General features: G+C 39.4%; 1 pseudogene; it reads right to left on the bottom strand.

Annotated features, from left to right (window-relative positions):
* LOC149166083 (serine--glyoxylate aminotransferase pseudogene) overlaps positions 1-13,213 on the bottom strand; it is a 76,874-nt pseudogene extending 63,661 nt beyond the window's left edge.
* Between the last annotated feature and the right edge of the window lie 4,616 nt (positions 13,214-17,829).

The raw sequence follows: 17,829 nt of genomic DNA, 5'->3' as shown, positions 1-17,829 counted from the left end.
ATGAGGCTTATATAGAAGCTAGAGACTCCACATGGAGATAGTGAAGGATTATTGTATGAACAGGCATATGGCTTGTGGAGTGTTCTCCTTCCTTAAGGAGTGAATGTATGGTGTTGCCCTACCTTAAGGGTTTTGATATCAATAAAGAATCATTTCATATTATTTCTGGGTTTATTTGCATTGTCTTATATTTTCATATCAGATCTATAATATTTCCGGGTCAGATCTACAACAAGTGGTATCAGAGCTACAACAAGTTGTATCAGAGTTATAACAAGTGGTATCAGATCTACAACAAGTGGTATCAAAGCACTTTCTTGGGCAAACCGTGGAGAATTTTTTTTATTTTTTGCAAGGTTTCGGGGGCAGCGGGTTTGCAGATCAGATCTGTATGTTTTAGTGCAATATCTGCTAAATATAATTGCAGATCTGGATTATTTGTGAAAAAATAGTCGATTTCAAAAAAAAAATTCTGTTGAATCGGAGTCCGGATGAAGGAGATATCGTTGATCTAAAAATCAATGGGGTTGCTGATAATTTTCAGGGCAGCGATTTTGCGGCACAAATCTAGACGTCCTGGTACAAGATCTGAAAAATATAATTGCAGATCTGGATTCTATGTGAAAAAATACCCGATTTCAAAAAAAAATCAGTCGAATCGGAGTTCGGATGAGGGAGATATCGCTGATTTAAAATCAGCTATTTTTGCAGAAATTTTGGTGACGGTGGAAGAGTTGCAGCGCAGATCTGAAATTTTAGTGCCGGGATCAAGATTTCTATCACATGGGTAGATGCAGAATGATTGTTCCATTTCTAAAAACAGGTCATAATAGGGATTCTGAGCAATATTGACGAAACTGTGACCATTTCAAATTTTCGCCAAGTAAGTGAATTTTTCTCAAACCCTCTTCATGGAGATGATATATTTTATAAGGAAAGATGATGGTCCTACTATTGAAGAATTCATATAGAGATACAAGTACATACATGGGACACATTGGAAGATTATAATGAAGCTTAATATGAGAGATGAGGCTGAAAATGGTGGTTATCACTTGACCACAAGCAGTTGACCAAACTTTTAGATGCAGAATTTGAAAAACTCTTTTTGGACAAATGGTCTCGGGCTAGAAAAAAGGAGAATGAGACACATAAGGGGTTATTTTCTATAGGTGTCTCCTTATTGCAGGTTCATGGATTGATTCAGAAAAAGAATATCATTGTTTCTATAAATCCTAGTTGCAAGCATAATTTCATCAATGTTAATTTGGCAAAAAAATTGCAAGTTCCAGCAAAACAAATTGAAAATACACAGGTTGATGATGAGGCTGTTCAAATTTATAAGGAATTGAAGCTTTCTATGTATAAGTATGTGTTGCATGGTGATTTTTATACTTCAGAGATGGATGATAGGGATGTTGTTTTGGGATACCCTTGGATGGAATCAGTGGGTACTATCAATATTAATGTACAAAAGAAATTCCTGAAGCTCTGGTATAAAAAGAAGACAATTACATTACAGGATATTTCCATTAATAAATAGGTAGAGTGCAAGGAGGCTGAAGCAGAAGATGTTCTAGGGTCTGACATATTAGATGATGAGCCAGTGATGATAGACAATCAAACACAAACAGAGGCGGAAGCAGAAAAGGTTACAGGTGTTGATACATCAGAGGAGGGCTCAGGGGTTGAAGTCATATTGGAAAAGAAGACACCACAACAGGCACCACAGCAGGGTGAATTAAAGAAAAAGACACCGTGGGTTAAAACTTCAACATATCATCACCCACATCACCCCGCAACAAAACAACCAACAAGATGGCAACCAATTAGCCACAAGGACAACAACCCCCGTATGACGGATAGTGAGGAGCAAAGATCCACCTACTACACATCAACACAGAAGAGCTGCCATGGTCAACTTCCATCTCAAGTGAGCGAGGTACCAACGAGATCGAGGGTTCACCTTTCTCTTGGATGGCTAGATGCACATGCATGGTACCAGTGGACTACTCTTTTGAGTAGATCTTCTTATTTGTGTTCTTCCCATGTTTCGGGGACGAAACATGCTAAGGGGGGTGGAGTGTTATATACCTAGGGGGGATAATATGGGGTACCAAGGGAGGTACCCAAGGTAATAATGTAATAATGGGATGGGCCATAGTAATAAATAAGGTGGTTAACCCATATCATGTAAGGGACCACAAGTAGTTAATAATAATGTAATGGGCCCATGGTATTAGTTGATTGTATGAGGGAACCATGGTAATGACCCATGGTATTGTATGTATGAGGCCTATATAGAGGCTAGAGACTCCACATGGAGATAGTGAAGGATTATTGTATGAACAGGCATATAGCTTGTGGAGTGTTCTCCTTCCTTAAGGAGTGAATGTATGGTGTTGCTCTACCTTAAGGGTTTGATCAATAAAGAAGAATTTCTATCTATTTCTTTCTTGTTATTCTTGGGTTATTTCTATTATCATAATATCTTTGGGTTAGATCTATAACAAGTGGTATCAGAGCTATAACATTGTATCTCAGAGCTTTGTGATCAGACATCATCTAAGTGGTGGATCTTGTGGCCAGATTTCAAGCTTTCCCTCATGAAATTCATGTCATTGTTGTCAAAAGGATCTTCAAATATCTTAAAGGGACAACGGATTATGGATTGTGGTATGCTAAAAGCAATGAGTTTAAGTTGAATGCCTAAAATGATGCTAAATGGGCATGCAATATTGATGATAGGAAAAGAACCTCAGGTGCAACATTTTTTGTGGGAAATTTCTTAGTGTCATGGGTAAGCAAGAAGCAAGCTTCCATTTCTTTATCAACTGCTGTTATGTAGAATTCTTCTTGAATGTGTACGAAAGAAACTACTTTGGGCTGTGGATGACAAACAACCCTAACAATGAATATGACTATTAAATAGTATGGATCTGCAACAAATGATAGAAACAAAACCTGTCAGATTGTTAATCTATGCAACAAAACTAGTTAAACAACAAAATGGAATAGTCAATTATGTGCAAGTAACTCCAATAATCCAATGGAAACTAGATATATAAAGAATATATTTATTAAACAACACTTGTGAAGGGAACAATTAATGTTACCATTCCCCCTCTGTGGGATGGGTTCTTGGCTATCCTCAACTGTATTCGTCTTTTGTAGAGTCTCTCTCCTCTACAATGTGTAAAACCAAACAAACAAAAATGTTTGAGCTCAACGAGAACTCAAACAAAAAAGAAGATGGTGTGCAACAATGATAATAATCAGAGCTAGAATAGTGAGTGTAACAACGAAAATGATCAAAAGTGAAGAATCAATGAAAAACCCTTTTGTTTATAAGAAAATATTAGGTTATCCTCAAATAATGAGCAATATTAAGATATTATTAACCTCATTCTAGAATTAACCATTTGGAATATTTTATTATATTTGGTTAGAGGGAAAAAGTATTTAAACTTTTATTTATAAATAATAAATAAATAAATGATTTATTTATCATCTCAATAAATATGGTTAAAGAATAATAAACAAATAATGATTTATTCAATTATTCCTAAGGGATTTGGTCAAACTTGACAAACAATAATAACTAATTAGTCGTTAATTAAGTATTCCTAGAGAAAAATAAGATAATTAATCATTTATCTATTTATTTCTCATAATTGGGTCAAATGTTACAAGGAATATCAATTAAGCAATGGTCTAATTAATTATTCCTAGAATATAATTAAAACAATCTGGATTTATTTAATTATTCTTCATGGGTTTAATTATAAATGACTTAACAATTGTGGTTTATTAAGTAATTTCTCACAGTGAAAGCAATTTTACTATGGTAAAATTGGCCCTACATGATGTTCTTCTATTCATCTAGTAAATTATGGGTAGATGACCAATTTTTTGTGATAACAACTATTGACGTAGAGCATATTGCTTCTACCACGCATTGCTAGCAAATTCTATCAATGAATCACACCTTGAAGGATATTATGGTAGAGTTGACTGATCCTATTCTAATCATGTGTGATAACACAAGTTCCATAAGTATGTCTAATAATCCCATCATGCATTCAAAGATCAAGAATATCCCTATCAAGTTCCATTTCTTATGGGAACAATTTTCGACCAATGTTGTTAGGCTTGAATATGTGGCTACTAAAGACCAACTTGTAGATATGTTTACTAAGACACTGAAAAGAGAACCCTTCAAATATCTTAGGCAATAGATAGGTATTGTGACTTCTCCACCCAAATGACTCAAGTTTTGTGTGTGTTGGTAGCTACTCAGCATATGGGATCAATGGAAGAGTAGCCTCTAGTGGTTTAGGGGGAGTATTCAAGGACATCCTTTATCATTGATGCCAAAGGGTGAGAATATTGTTGTGTCTACAACTAAGAAGAACAATAGTAAAGAAGACCATGCTTGGTTTTATGGGGAGCTTATATTGTTTCCATCAATGCCAAAGGAGGATATTGTTGGATAGTTGAAATTATATGGATGGCTTCTAGCATTTGGTATGATGGCATTGATGTCAACTAGACTCAATTTGAGGCAGAGAGTTTGCAACCATTTCTTTGGTAGAATATGGGCTCAAAATCTACATCAGACCCTCACCACTAGAAAGTTCTCTGAAATAGATTTCCAATAGTGGGTTAAAGTCTGCTAATGGTCTTCTAGAGTAAAATTTATGAGCCACTGAGGTCAGGGTATTTAAGTCTTATGCAGGCCAAAATATCAAGACTTGAAATTTTAGAGGTCAACACAGTGGAAGGATGAATATCGGAGGTCAAAGGATTGGGAACTTGATGGTATATTTAAGAGGGACCTCAGAGCCTAGATATTTTAGAGATCGAGACCTTATAAATTCTTAACAAAGTAATTGTTTAAAAAGCGTCAAAGTTGTGAGGGGAGGAATTAACAGAGGAAATCGTTGAAAAACCAACAACCGATAAACCGTTTTTTCTCTCCTCTAATAGACACATGGAAGTAGTTGATTGGACCCTCAGGAAATGATAGGATAGATGTCACCAGCATGATGTGACTATATGGTGGACACATGGTAGTTAGATTCGACATTTTAGGTGGCCTAACGGGAAAAATATGGGTGGCATGTGTGACCGCAAAGGATGTGCCATGTGGAGTGATGATAACAACATGACATCATCTCGAAGGTTGGCATATCATATGTTGGAATTTTTTGTAACTCTCCTCTAATTGATTTATATAAAATTTATGATCTGATAAAAGGTGTTATCACCAAAAAATTGATCATCTAGCCTAATTACTAGATGGATCAAAGCACACCATGTAAAGCCAATTTTACCATAGTAAAATCGCTTTAACTGTGAGAAATTACTTAATAAGCCACCTTTGTTAAGTAATTTATAGTTAAACCCTTGAAGAAAAATTAAATAAATCACTATTTATTTGATTTTCTTCTACGAATAATTAATTAAAGCATTGTTCAATTATTATTCCTTGTCATATCTGACCTAATCATGAACAATAAATAGATAAATCATTAATTATCTTATTTTTATCTAAGAATAATTAATTAATCACTAATTAATTATTATTCTTTGTCAAATTTGACTAAATCCCTTATGAATAATTAAATAAATCATTATTTTTTTATTATTCCTTAACTAATTCATTGAGATGATAAATAAATCATTTATTTATTTATTATTTCTAAATAAAAGTTTAAATACTTTTTCCCTCCTAAACAAATATAATAAAATATTCTAGGTGGTTATTCTAAGAATGGGATCAATAATATTTTATTATAGCTCATTATTCAAGGATAACTCAATATTTTGTTATAAATAGAAGGGTTTTCCATTCATTATTCACTTTTGATTATTTTCATTGTTGCACTCACTATTGTAACACTGATTATTTTCGTTGTCGCACACCATGGTTTTGTTGGGTTTGCACATTATATAGGAGAGAGACTCTACACAAGCTATAGACATTTAAGGATAGCCAAGAACCCATCCCATAGAGGAGGACTGGTAACATTTATTTGTTCCCTTCATAGGTGTTATAATAAAACTATACTTTGTATATCTCGTTTCCATTGGATGATTGCAGTTATTACTCTTTCTTTTTGTTGTTTAACTATGATTGTCGCATAGATCAGAATTTTGGTTGGTTTTTTTATATCAGTTTTTATAGATCTACAATGTTTAGCAGCCATTTATATTTTTGAGATTGTTTGTCATCCACAATCTTAAGTAGGTTCTTTTCGTACATCTTTGAGAAGAAAGCACTACAACAAAATTGGTGACTCCACTAGGTTTTATACTTTAGATTTAGTAACCTGGGTGACCTTTAGTTTTCAGCTTAGGGTTTCTCCTTTCTTCAATTTTGTTCATCTTTTCTAGTTTTCTACCCCTAGATCTGTTAAATTTTTTACTTTTGCAAGACTTTTGGTTGTTTCTGAAGGTCATAGGAACCAACCGCAACAAAGGGGAAATTTTGTTTTTTCCAAGATTTGCAGACTGGGATCCATGGAGGCCAAAGAGCACTTATCAGCCCAAAAAGTGCAATCCCCTATAGGAAAACAAGTCAGTACTTGCGATTTCTGGGTTTTATGGTTTTTCTCATATCTATTTCTGGGTTTTGCAGAGAGCTATCTGTTGGTTTGTATGACCTCTATCTCATCCCGCTTAGGCCTTGATCCACTTTGATTTACTCGTCAAAGACGAGCTTAGTATCCCTTAGGGATTCTAGTATGCTTCCACCTTTCTAGGAGGAGTTTAATTCAGTGAGTAGTCTCAGTTTCTGCAACACTTTTAGCCACATTTTGCAGATTCATAACCTTCCTTCTCAGATCTATAAATATAGGTTGTCACCATCTATAGTTTCACATTTATTCTTTTTTAGTCATTGGCCTTAGGGTCCCATTGGTTGCCCTAGGTGTTTCAACCATCTCCCTATCTTTTTGCAGCAATCTTCCCCTCTGGTTTTTTTTTGTGGTTGCACCACTTTCCAATAGCTTAGTGTCATCTGATCCCAGTCACACCAACATTTAGATCTATTGACCATTTAAGTGTATTTTCTGTTGATTTAGCCACCAATTAGCACATTGTTAGCAAACCCAGTTTGTGTGGTTTAGTCAATTGTTTTGTTGTTCATTTTCTGTTATTAATTTCAGTTCATTTTCAACAAGATTTTTTTTTCACAAACATAATTTGGGCTTCATCAATTAATACACTTGCACACACAAGCACGCCTTAAGCGAAGGGTGCTTGGTTTACACTGCCAAGCCAAGACTTAACATAATAATTTATTTCCCCTCATCGAGACAAAGACATATTGTTGATCTCCTTTTACCATTTCTATGTCACGTGTGTCCTACCACCATTGCGCCACCAAAGCATTTGTTGTAAAGACTATTAAGCCTTCACCCCTAGTTTCAACTTGGCCATATTACCCCCCCATCAGGTTCGAGTTCATAGCCCCCCGAGTCCCCACACTGACTCTTCTAAAGTTTCACTTGATTCCTCATATGAGTCTGAGCCTCCTTCATCGCATATCATCACCATGTCTGGACCCACAACTAGTGCAGGAACCCAACCTAGTGTTGGCTCCAGTTCTATCCCAGTGGTCACATCAAGCAGAACAGTCTCAAGAACCATTCCGACATCCCCCGTGCTCCCCTTTATGGGTGGGTTAAGTCTACCAGATTTTAACCAATTCGTAAATGATCGCATACACCATGATGCTGGCTGGCCTTCTATGCTGACTAAGCTTCCCTCAGACATCTCGAAGTTTGAGGGTAATGCTGGAGAGGATCCTACCAACCATGTTCAATCCTTCCACATGTGGTGTTCATCCAGCTCCATAACTGATGACTCCATTTGTCTTTGGCTATTCCAACACACGCTCACTGGAGATGCTACAAAATGGTATGTAGACTAGCCATTTGCATCTCATTCTGTTTTCATGATGCTTTCTAAAGCTTTCCTTTCATACTTCCAGTTATCTCTATTTTATGGCACTCGTACAGAGCTATTGACCTCATTCCATCAGTTCTCTACCACTCGCCTATCCGACCATGTTCAAGAGTGGCATCGAAGGAGGAGCACATGTCGTGCCCTACCTTTCGAAGCTCGTGTCTATCTAGATTGGTTTCTTAGGAGCCTTTTAGAACCCATTGGAAAATATTTCACTTCGCATTTTCCTTAGACCAAGGAAGAATATCTTGAAACCGCTCTAAGATATGACTTGATTTATCGGCAATCTAGTTATGTCTATACTGTCATTTGAGACCTCCTTCATCCTGGAAGTGCCAATACACAGGGGACATCTCATGTCATCAATGGTATATTTATAACCCTTACACACCCTTCACCATATACTCAGTAAAGTTATGTCTATCTACAAGGGGGCAACAGTTCCTCTAACAATCATGCCCCTCCTACTAGCAACATGTTCTTAGGACCCCAAATTGTCTACCAAACTATTTCCCCTCCTTATGCATAGCTAGTGCTCTAACCCCTCAATCATTAGCACTACATCATCCCATGCATGCTCAGCCACAACAACCACCACCGCCTCAGGGCTAGGTGTTTATGCAACAGAATGCAACCAAACCCCAAAATTTGAAGAAAAATAATAAGGGGAAGGGTAACAAGGGTAACCATGGTAATCGAGGTAACCAGCTTAGTGAACGCTAGGGGTACTAGCCTAACACTAACAACTAGCAAAAGGGTAGCCAACCTAATCATAAAAATGCTATTCACATGACCAAGACTTGTGCATGTTCTGGTGTACATGACCATTATACGCGAGTGTCTTCTCTTTTCCCAGATATGTGAAATATGGGAAGCTCAAGCAACTTCAAGGGGTCAACGATCACCTAAAAATCTTGCCCCATCTCAACTAGCGGTGCTCACAAATCCTTTACCTCAGAAAGGATTTTTTGCTACTCAACCTCATCTAGGTCAGACAGCCCATCCGCCCCAACCTTCTAGTCCTAGTGACTACTAGATCCTTATGATGGACTCTGACTAGGTTAATCTCTCCAATATCAACTTGCAAAATCGGTCGCGTTAATATGACAAGCCTCGAATTTGTCTGCCACTGAATCTGAAACCAAAGCATCTGCTGAGCCTCTTATGACATCAATTGGTCTGTGACAGATCCCTCAAGCTAAAGTTGAGGCCATTCCCAAGATCCCAAAGGGACCATTACGACATAATGCGGCTTCTAACTGAGTTTCCGTACATATAGTATAGTAGAAGTATTGGTGCAATCATGATCCAGGTGGATATTGTGGCCACACGCCTATTCCACTTGGACCCCCACCATTGTTTCTTTTAGATTTTTAGTTTCCTTACTTGTAGCACAATTCACTATTTTTTGGCAGTTTTTTGGGTCTTAAACTTCCGCAGCTGTTTTGAGGCCCTAAACGACATTTTTTTGGGAAAACTAGAACCAACATGGGTCATAGAATAATGTTGATGTTGGTCACTCAAAATTTGTAGTCCTCGTATAGATATTTCTAATGAGCTATTGTGCATTTCAAACGGAGATCGTATGCCAAAGTTATGACCCCGGGAAGTTGATGTACCAATTTACCCAAATGGGGCCCATAGTTTGGCGCTTCATCTCCTAGGGTTAGGTTTTTCGATGTTTAAGGTTTTCCATTATTTCTCAACAATAAATAGGCCTTCGAGCCTCATTGTAAGACAATTCAGAGGCATGTAGCTACCACATCTCTTCTTAGAGATAAGCTACAATCGCACTAGCTAGTTTATTTCGATTTTTGTTTGTAAGCATATTTCAGTATTTTACAGTAATGAAATAAAGTATTATTTCTGTTGCATCTCTATATGTATGGTTATATCTATAATTTGTTGTGTTCCTATTTAAATCCGGATCAGTGGTATTAGAGTGGTCTGCTCTTTCTTTGTCTTTCTTTGCATGTCCCCAATGAGGTCAGGATATAAGGAGTTAGGGCTTGAACTAGTCGAACCTTTGCAAGAACAGCCTTGTAAATCGCAATGGCCTCCCATGGCGAATTAAAAGAAATACGAGGGAGTAGGAGATCCTATCAAAATATTTCTCAAGGAATCCCTCGAGAAAAAAAGGAATGTGATGATGGAAAACTTTTCCCAGATCTTTTAGTGGCTACCCAGGTGTGACGCATCTACTTCCAGCAGCTACTCTAGAAGTGCCACACCTTTAAGGGGCAAGTTGACTTTGACATTCCCATATTTGAGGGTTAGATAGATGTGGATGCCATATATAAATGGTTAAATCTGCTAGAAGGGTATTTTTCTGTTCATGATATTTCCAGCCAGGAAAATATTACTTTCTCTCTTCTCAAAGCCGCCCCCCACGTCAATGACTGGTGGGAAATCTACTGCAAGAAAAATGATGAAAGTACAACCTCACTGTTTTCAGCCGCACCCACTTGGAATTCATTTTGGGATGTTGTCAAGGAGTAGTACTACCCCTGTCAGAAGATATGAGGACAACTACATAAAGTGGACTACGCTGTGGCAGGGAAGGGACCAAGACTTCCCAGAGTTTACCAATATTTTTCATACCCTTCACACAAAGTTTGGTATCAAGGATTCTGAGTGGCATTTGGTACTCAAATACCGTGGATTCCTGCATAGGTACATCTGGGATGAGATGGAGTTCCTAGGCATCTCCTCACTTGACACAGGGTACCGATACACTTTCAAGATCGGGAATAAGTTTAAAGAGAAGAAGAAATACTTTGGATCTGTGAATTGGAAGCAAGGGAAAGGCTTCCCCAAACTAAAGAACCAAGGACAAATCCAAGATGGTGTGACCCAAGGAAACCCATCAAAGCAGCAAGAAAATAACAACACCACGAAGTCAAAGAAGGACACAAGAAAGTGGTGTGAGTTCCGTAAGAGCCGCACTCACAACACAACTGAGTGTCAAACCAAGTAGTCACTGGTGGCTGAGTTGAAGGCTTCAAAATCAGATGCATGTTCCAACCCTGAGTTAGAACCCAACAAGAGGAATGACAAAGGGAAGCAAATCATTGATGTAGAGCCCAATGCCATTGTTTCCATCGGAAAGATCTAAAAGAATGAGATCGAAGATCCAGAGGAGGGGGAGCATCTTTTCCACTCAAAAATGTGGGTGAAGGGTTCACTGCTGGAATTCATTGTCGATAGTGGAAGCCAAAAGAATCTCATTTCAGTAGAGGTTGTGAAGTGGCTGGGCCTACTGACCATACCACACCCATACTCATACAAAATGGGGTGGCTTCACCAAGGATGAGATCTCTGAGTCTACTAGCAGTGCTACCTTCGCTATAGCATCAAACCCTTCATAGATGAGGTATTGTGTGATGTTGCACGTCTTGATGTTTGTCATGTATTAGGCCAAACATACTTGTGAAAGAGACATGATGTGTATGAGTGAAGGCCTCGTGCTGTTATTATTTCTTTGGGTAATTCATTGTATAGGATATCAAAGGTAGCCTGACCTACTTCCAACTCTTTGATCTCTGCTAAGAAATGTAGTAAGATCATCTCTGAGACTAGGAAATTTATTTTCTTTCTAGTTCACTCTCAAGATAAGGGGAAGATCATAGCCACACCCATGGATCTCGGGAAGGTCTCCTCCATGCAGCAGAAGCAGGTGAATACTGTCATGAAATAATACAAGGACATCTTCTCCTCACCCACAGGAGTACCGTTACTGTCAGGTCAAGCATTCGGTCGAAGCACCTCTACCCAACAGGTCAATATATTTTCTCTCCATTGTGGGAAATGCCAAGTACAAGTAGCAACATGATCAACATTAAGTACCACACAAGTTTCAAGAGGGTGACAAAGTCTGGTTGCGTCTGCAGAAAGAACACCTTACAAGAGCCCATCATAAGCTCAAGCCACTCCGATATGGTCCTTACACCATTACCAAGGGTGTGGGAAATAATGCTTTGGAGCATGAAATTCCCCCATTCCTTATCTTGCACCGAGTGTTCAATGTGGACCACCCTCGACCATGTTTCCCACCATTATTGGACACATCAGAGATTGCAGAACAACTCACGAGGGACCAAGTTCAGTAGAAGTTTCCTCATCTCCTAGAGGAACTCAACGCAATGGGGACCATTGCTTCCTAAGGGGTACGAATGATCCAAGTGGATATTGTGGCCACCCGCCTTTTCCACTTGGACCCCCACCTTTGCTTCTTTTAGTTTTTCAGTTTCCTTATTCGTAGCAAAATTTACTATTTTTGGCAGTTTTTTGGGTCCTGAACTTTCGGAGCTATTTTGAGGCCCTAAACGATGTTTTTTGGGAAAAATTGGGACCAACATGGCTCGTTGGTCAATTTTGGTGACTAAAGTGTTGTAGTCCTCAAATAGATCTTTCTAATGAGGTATTTTACGTTGCAAACAGAGATCATATGCCAAAGTTACATCCCCATGTACCAATTTATACAAACAGAGCCCACAGTTTGGAACTTCATCTCCTAGGGTTAGGTTTTCGGATGTTTAGGGTTTTCCATTGTTTCTCAACAATAAATAGGCCTTTGAGGGTCATTGTAACATAGTTCAGAGGCATGTAGCCGCCACATCTCTTTTAAGAGATAAGCTATGATCGCCCGAGCTGGTTTATTTCCATTTATATTTGTAAGCATATTTCAGTATTTGATATTAATGAAATGAAGCATTATTTTTGTTGCATGTCTGTATTTGTGGTTATATTTTTAAATTGTTGTGTTCCTGTTTAAATCCAGATCAAATCGCCTACTGCCATGTCAAAGTTGGATGTCCTCCAGTCATACCCATCTCAAAAGAAATATCTACTAACTTCGTTGGGTGTAGTAGATCCTTCTAATGATCATCTGATTATCTTCCCGATTGATACATCAGAACATTCCCCATTGACTTCATCCGTTTCTTTCCATATACCAGTCTGAGTCTGTAATTCCATCATCTCCTGATGCATTATTGATGAAGGTGCATCCACCTGTGTGATGTCCATTGTTATTTGCAAACAACTTAAGTCACTTGATTTGTCCCCCTTAACCATCACTTTGCGTGCCTGGAATGGACACTCCTCCTAGCTCCTTGGGATGTACAGCAACTCTCGAGTGACCCCCGCAAGCAAGACTGTTCACATCGGCACTGAAGTCATCGATGCCCCTTTCGATTAAAAATTCTCTTAGGTCATAGTTCCACATATGCCATGTCATCCGTCGCGTCTGCGGGTTACGCAAGATGTGCTTCCCCCATGAAGGGAAGATCCTTACCATTGATCAGTTGACTTACTACGAGCTGGCATCTGTGACCTCCCTTGAGTCCATTATCTCGTCAATGTCAGATAAACAGTCTTCCCCTCTGTTAGAGTCAGTCTGGTCAGTCCTCCGTCAGAGATCAAAACTCTTTATGCATTTCATGTTTAAGTGTCTTGCTCCATTCACTCAGCTACATTCCGCGAGGGGCATCCCATAACCTAACGAAGAAGGTCATACTAGTCATTTCCCCTCATGCCTGGCTCTTGATGGCTTATGCCTTTGTGTCAAACAATCAAAAAGTCCACAACAGTCAAGGTCTGGTCCTTTAATGGACAAAAGTCATTTTTGGTCATTAGGTCCAGGGATTGATCAATTTGGTCTTTAAATATGTCCAGTAAAGCCATGTAGGCCAGAGGGATGCTCTTGCAATATAATGATCCGCAGAATTTCACCATCATATTGATAGACTTTGACTATTCTTCAAAACTATATTTTGAAGAAAAGTCAAATAGTGTCATTTGTGACAAAATTTTCAAAAAGGGTCGACAATTGATTTCTTCAGGTGCAGTCATGGTTTCTGTGGCCACAATGCTCTGTCATGCCATCCCTATGAAAAGTGTCGAAAATTTCATCATTTGAGCCCAAAATTTAGAGAAAAGGTGAAAATCAGGGTTATATTAAAGTCAGTGAAAGGTGTTGAACAAGACATTAGAAAAGTGGGTTTTTTAAAAGGTTAATTTAAAAATATGACCTCCAAGCCTATATACACAAATATCATCATAAAACAAGTTCATTGTGCAAGGAAAGTGTTGGAGGAAGGTTGCAAGGTCATGAGTTGAGGTTGGAGCGATTTGGAGCAGCTTGGAGGCAGTTTCACAGAGTGCGGAGCATATACTTAGGGGCGCGGCGCACACAGAGCCCACCCACAGTTTAAAATCATCTCTGGCGCGGCGCACTCAGAGCGCGCGGCGCACAGGGAAAAACGCCTAGAACGTTGCCAAATCGCCTCAAATTTTTTGTGGAGCTCTTCTATTTGCAAGGTAGGCTACCTAAATTCAATTGTGCACCAATGTTTATGGGTGATATGATGATTTTATGCCTGTAATAAATTGCAAAAAATTTACATAAAGCAAACACAAGAAGACATCAAGAAAACCTTGATGCTAGGGTTTGTGCTGCAATGATATTACTACCAAGGTGTTTTTCCTACCCTACCCCTATTACTCATTCCCCTATGCCATTTTCCTCATAATCACTACCCTAAAACTACTAAAATCATACTCCCTTTCCCCCTCCTCCTATTGCTCAAAAAACCCAAACCCTACCTTGCCAACAACGCAAACACTACCCTATCAAAATACCCCAAAACCCCTTATATATCCCTAAATACAATTTTCCTATAAACCCCTATTCCCATCATATTATCCCCCATCCTAATACTCCCTTTTTGATTGTCCCCTTGGTGGTAGATTGTCAAAGCAGCCTCTAGCTTCACTATAATCAAAGGGTAGCCTAAAATTAGTTTACAAATAGCAGTCATGGCATCCGAGGTTTCATCAAAATATGAGGAGGAGACCCATAGTGATACAGCTTCAGGAGAACAGGCCCCTAGGAGACATCACCGGAGTGGAAAACATGTTAGAGATGAGCCAAACACCCTCATCGAGTTGCAGGCATGCCCTCTTGCTATGTCATGTTTGCAGCACTTAGCATGTATTGAATTTTGTCAGAGGGTGGCAAATGTCAGAGTTCATCATGAGTTGGCCCGTCTTTTTGCACTTCACCTACATGGAGGATAGTCTATTTTGGCTGGGGTCACTTTCACATTGACACCCGAAACCATATCAGTGGCAACAGGCATACCAAACATTGGAGAACAGTGGCATAAGAAGAAGAAGGTGGAGAGGCATCATTATGAGCCTTACATTAAGGCCAACTGTTTGAGCCACCTCACGAGAGCTTTTCCATTCAGATTTTCGAGAGATGAGTATGCTCTGCTCATGAAATTGATCATGAAATACTTCAGTTGTGAGGGGAGGTTTTCTCGCCTTTATACCTATCACATCAGGTTGCTCATGCACTTTACGAGGGTGCGGATGATGAACCTCCCATTTTTCATTTGCTGGAACATAGAGAGGATGAAAAATTTCATGCAGCACAAGACCCCTAGACAGTAGCTCAACAGTGTTTATCACTTTGCTCTTATCCAGATTTTGGTGGACCATCAATTGGAATTGCAGGGTATTTCTTGGGAGGACTTCATCTCCCGTGACTTCTTCAGTTCTCCACAGGCAGTATCAGAGGCAGAGCATGAGATAAGAGACCCATCTGATCAGTATGAGCGACATGAGACTGCTACTATGCCAGTATACATCACCTATCAGAGAGGCAGTAGACCCTTATTTGCAGCAGCAAAGCGAGTGTTATCTCCACCAGGGGTGGAAGGGGCCTCGCTTCTGACATCGGCATCACAGGAGCAGGGCAAGGGTAAGAAGCTAGTGCAGGAGGAAGGGCCATCAGGTGAACGAGAGACCGAATTCGGTCTCCTCCACGATGATGAGACAGATGCAGAACCAACAAATGTAGAGCTTATAGAGATCATCTAGGAGTAGCAATCAGTGATTGAGTCCTTATCCCTTGACTTGGAGAGGGCCAAGTGGAAGATGAAGTACCTGGAGTAGAGAAACAAGCAGCTTGAGGACCAGCGGGCGATCATGGAGCTGCAAAACATTCGTGAGCATTGCCAAGCTGCTCAAAGAAGAAAGGTTGAGCTCACATCTTTGGAGCAAGAAATTAATGAGGATCGGGAGGCCAACCTTGAGAGGGTCAACATGCATTTGGAGAGGCTACTGGACAAGGTCGACTAGGACCTTGCTCTACTGAGACACGTGGCTTTCTGTTATAGGGTGCTTAACATGAGTGCACAGGCCCGAATAAGGAGCTTGAAAGCGAAATTGAGGAAAGCAACAAGAAAGGCAAAATAGGCAAAAGAGCAAGATCGGCTTCAAATCTTGGCTGAGTCTTCCTTGGCCCATCATAACACCCCATAGGGAAACCCCAGCCCAAATTTCAAGAAATTTGGGGAATTTTTGGTCACTTCACAAATTTTTGGGTAAAAAACATGGTTTTTCTCCCTGTGTACCGCACCACTGGCGTGGCACTAACTAAGAAATTTTGGCAAGGTATGAGTCTCCAAAAGGTCAAAAAACACCCAAAAATGGCCTCTCTGCCACCTTTTTGACACACAGGAAGCAGTCTTGGGAGAATGAAGATTTGGAGGGGCAAATGAGCACCAAATTCAAAAATTCTAGTGGGGTTAGAAAGTAGACAGGACAGGCTTTCTAACAAGCCCACTTGCGAACATTTTGGGCACCTAAAAGTGCCCCAAAACAGGCCCCAAAGTAGCGCGGAGCACAGAGAAAATGGTGCAGGGCACAGAGGAAAAATTGCCCAATTTGCTTCCGTTTCACGAAATTTCGGTTCGCGACTTCTCCAAGTGGGCCCGCTCATCTACACTTTGGTTTTTGGAACCAAAGAAGGCATTTAAAGTGTTTTTTCTTCAAATTGGCTTCTATCCAAGTGGCGAAGGAAGGCAAACAGTTACCCAAGCCGAATGTCATGTTTGTAGCGCTGCACCTGTAGTTGATGGTTGGCTCTCCATCTCCATTTTGCAATGATTCGAGTAACTCCCCGACCCTTGGGCGTTCTATCTCTTCCTTAAACATTCTATATATTGTATGCAAGTTATTTGCAAAGGGTTGGTTGGCTTGTAACTTCTGGGAGACTGTGGGAAAGAAACTCTGTTTCTTCACTGTATATTTTTGACAGAGAATTAATGAAAGGCAGCGGCTTTGTTTCATGAGATTATTGTGGTTGTCAGTGTAGTAAATGTGTCCCTTATGTTTTCATATGTATTTTGTTATGTTTCATAATTCAATTCATGTTCATTTCCAGTTAAATTTTCTGAGTGAGATTAGGTAGAATTCAATTTTATTGCTCTGCCTATGGGAAAATTTCATGTTCAGTGTTTTTCTTCTGTTGAAAAGGATTCATGTCACTATGCCCTTTTCACTTTCTTGAACAATCTATTCATGCTGCAGTACCTCAAAATAAATTCTTACATTTTCCGCCTACCTTGCCTCATGGAATAATCTGTGCCTTTGTATTAAATTCTCTATTCTTTGCTGAGCATTGGTCCCATACCATCCCAGAAGCTTGGTCATTCATAAAATTTGTTTCTTGTACCCATTTTCACTTACTAGCCTAAGATCAATAATTTATTGTAAGTCATCTTAGACCCTTTTTTGCTTACCTATTCACTAAGCGTGACTCGGAGAGAGCCCTCTCCTGTTCTGGTAGGGCTAGCTACCAGACTGAGTGTGGTTTGTGGTTACCCTAATTTTTGCCTTCCTTCAGCCTAAGGCAGATTTAGGTGCTAACATAGTGGCGACCATACTGGGGAATCAACTGAAATCAAATCCCCTTGTTTCATAATAATTCTAAGCTTCCGGATGATGAGCTTAGGATTGGAAAGGCTGAGTAAGTTGGTTGTGTCTTGTGATTTTTCTCAATAG

This window comes from Pinus tabuliformis, chromosome 5_1 (genome assembly GCF_031772625.1).
Source record: "Pinus tabuliformis cultivar Carrire ecotype Pingquan chromosome 5_1, CPIR1, whole genome shotgun sequence".
NCBI classification, from domain to species: Eukaryota; Viridiplantae; Streptophyta; class Pinopsida; order Pinales; family Pinaceae; genus Pinus; species Pinus tabuliformis.
The sequence above is the reverse complement of the archived record's forward strand: the minus strand, read 5'-3'. Positions and strand labels throughout refer to the sequence as shown.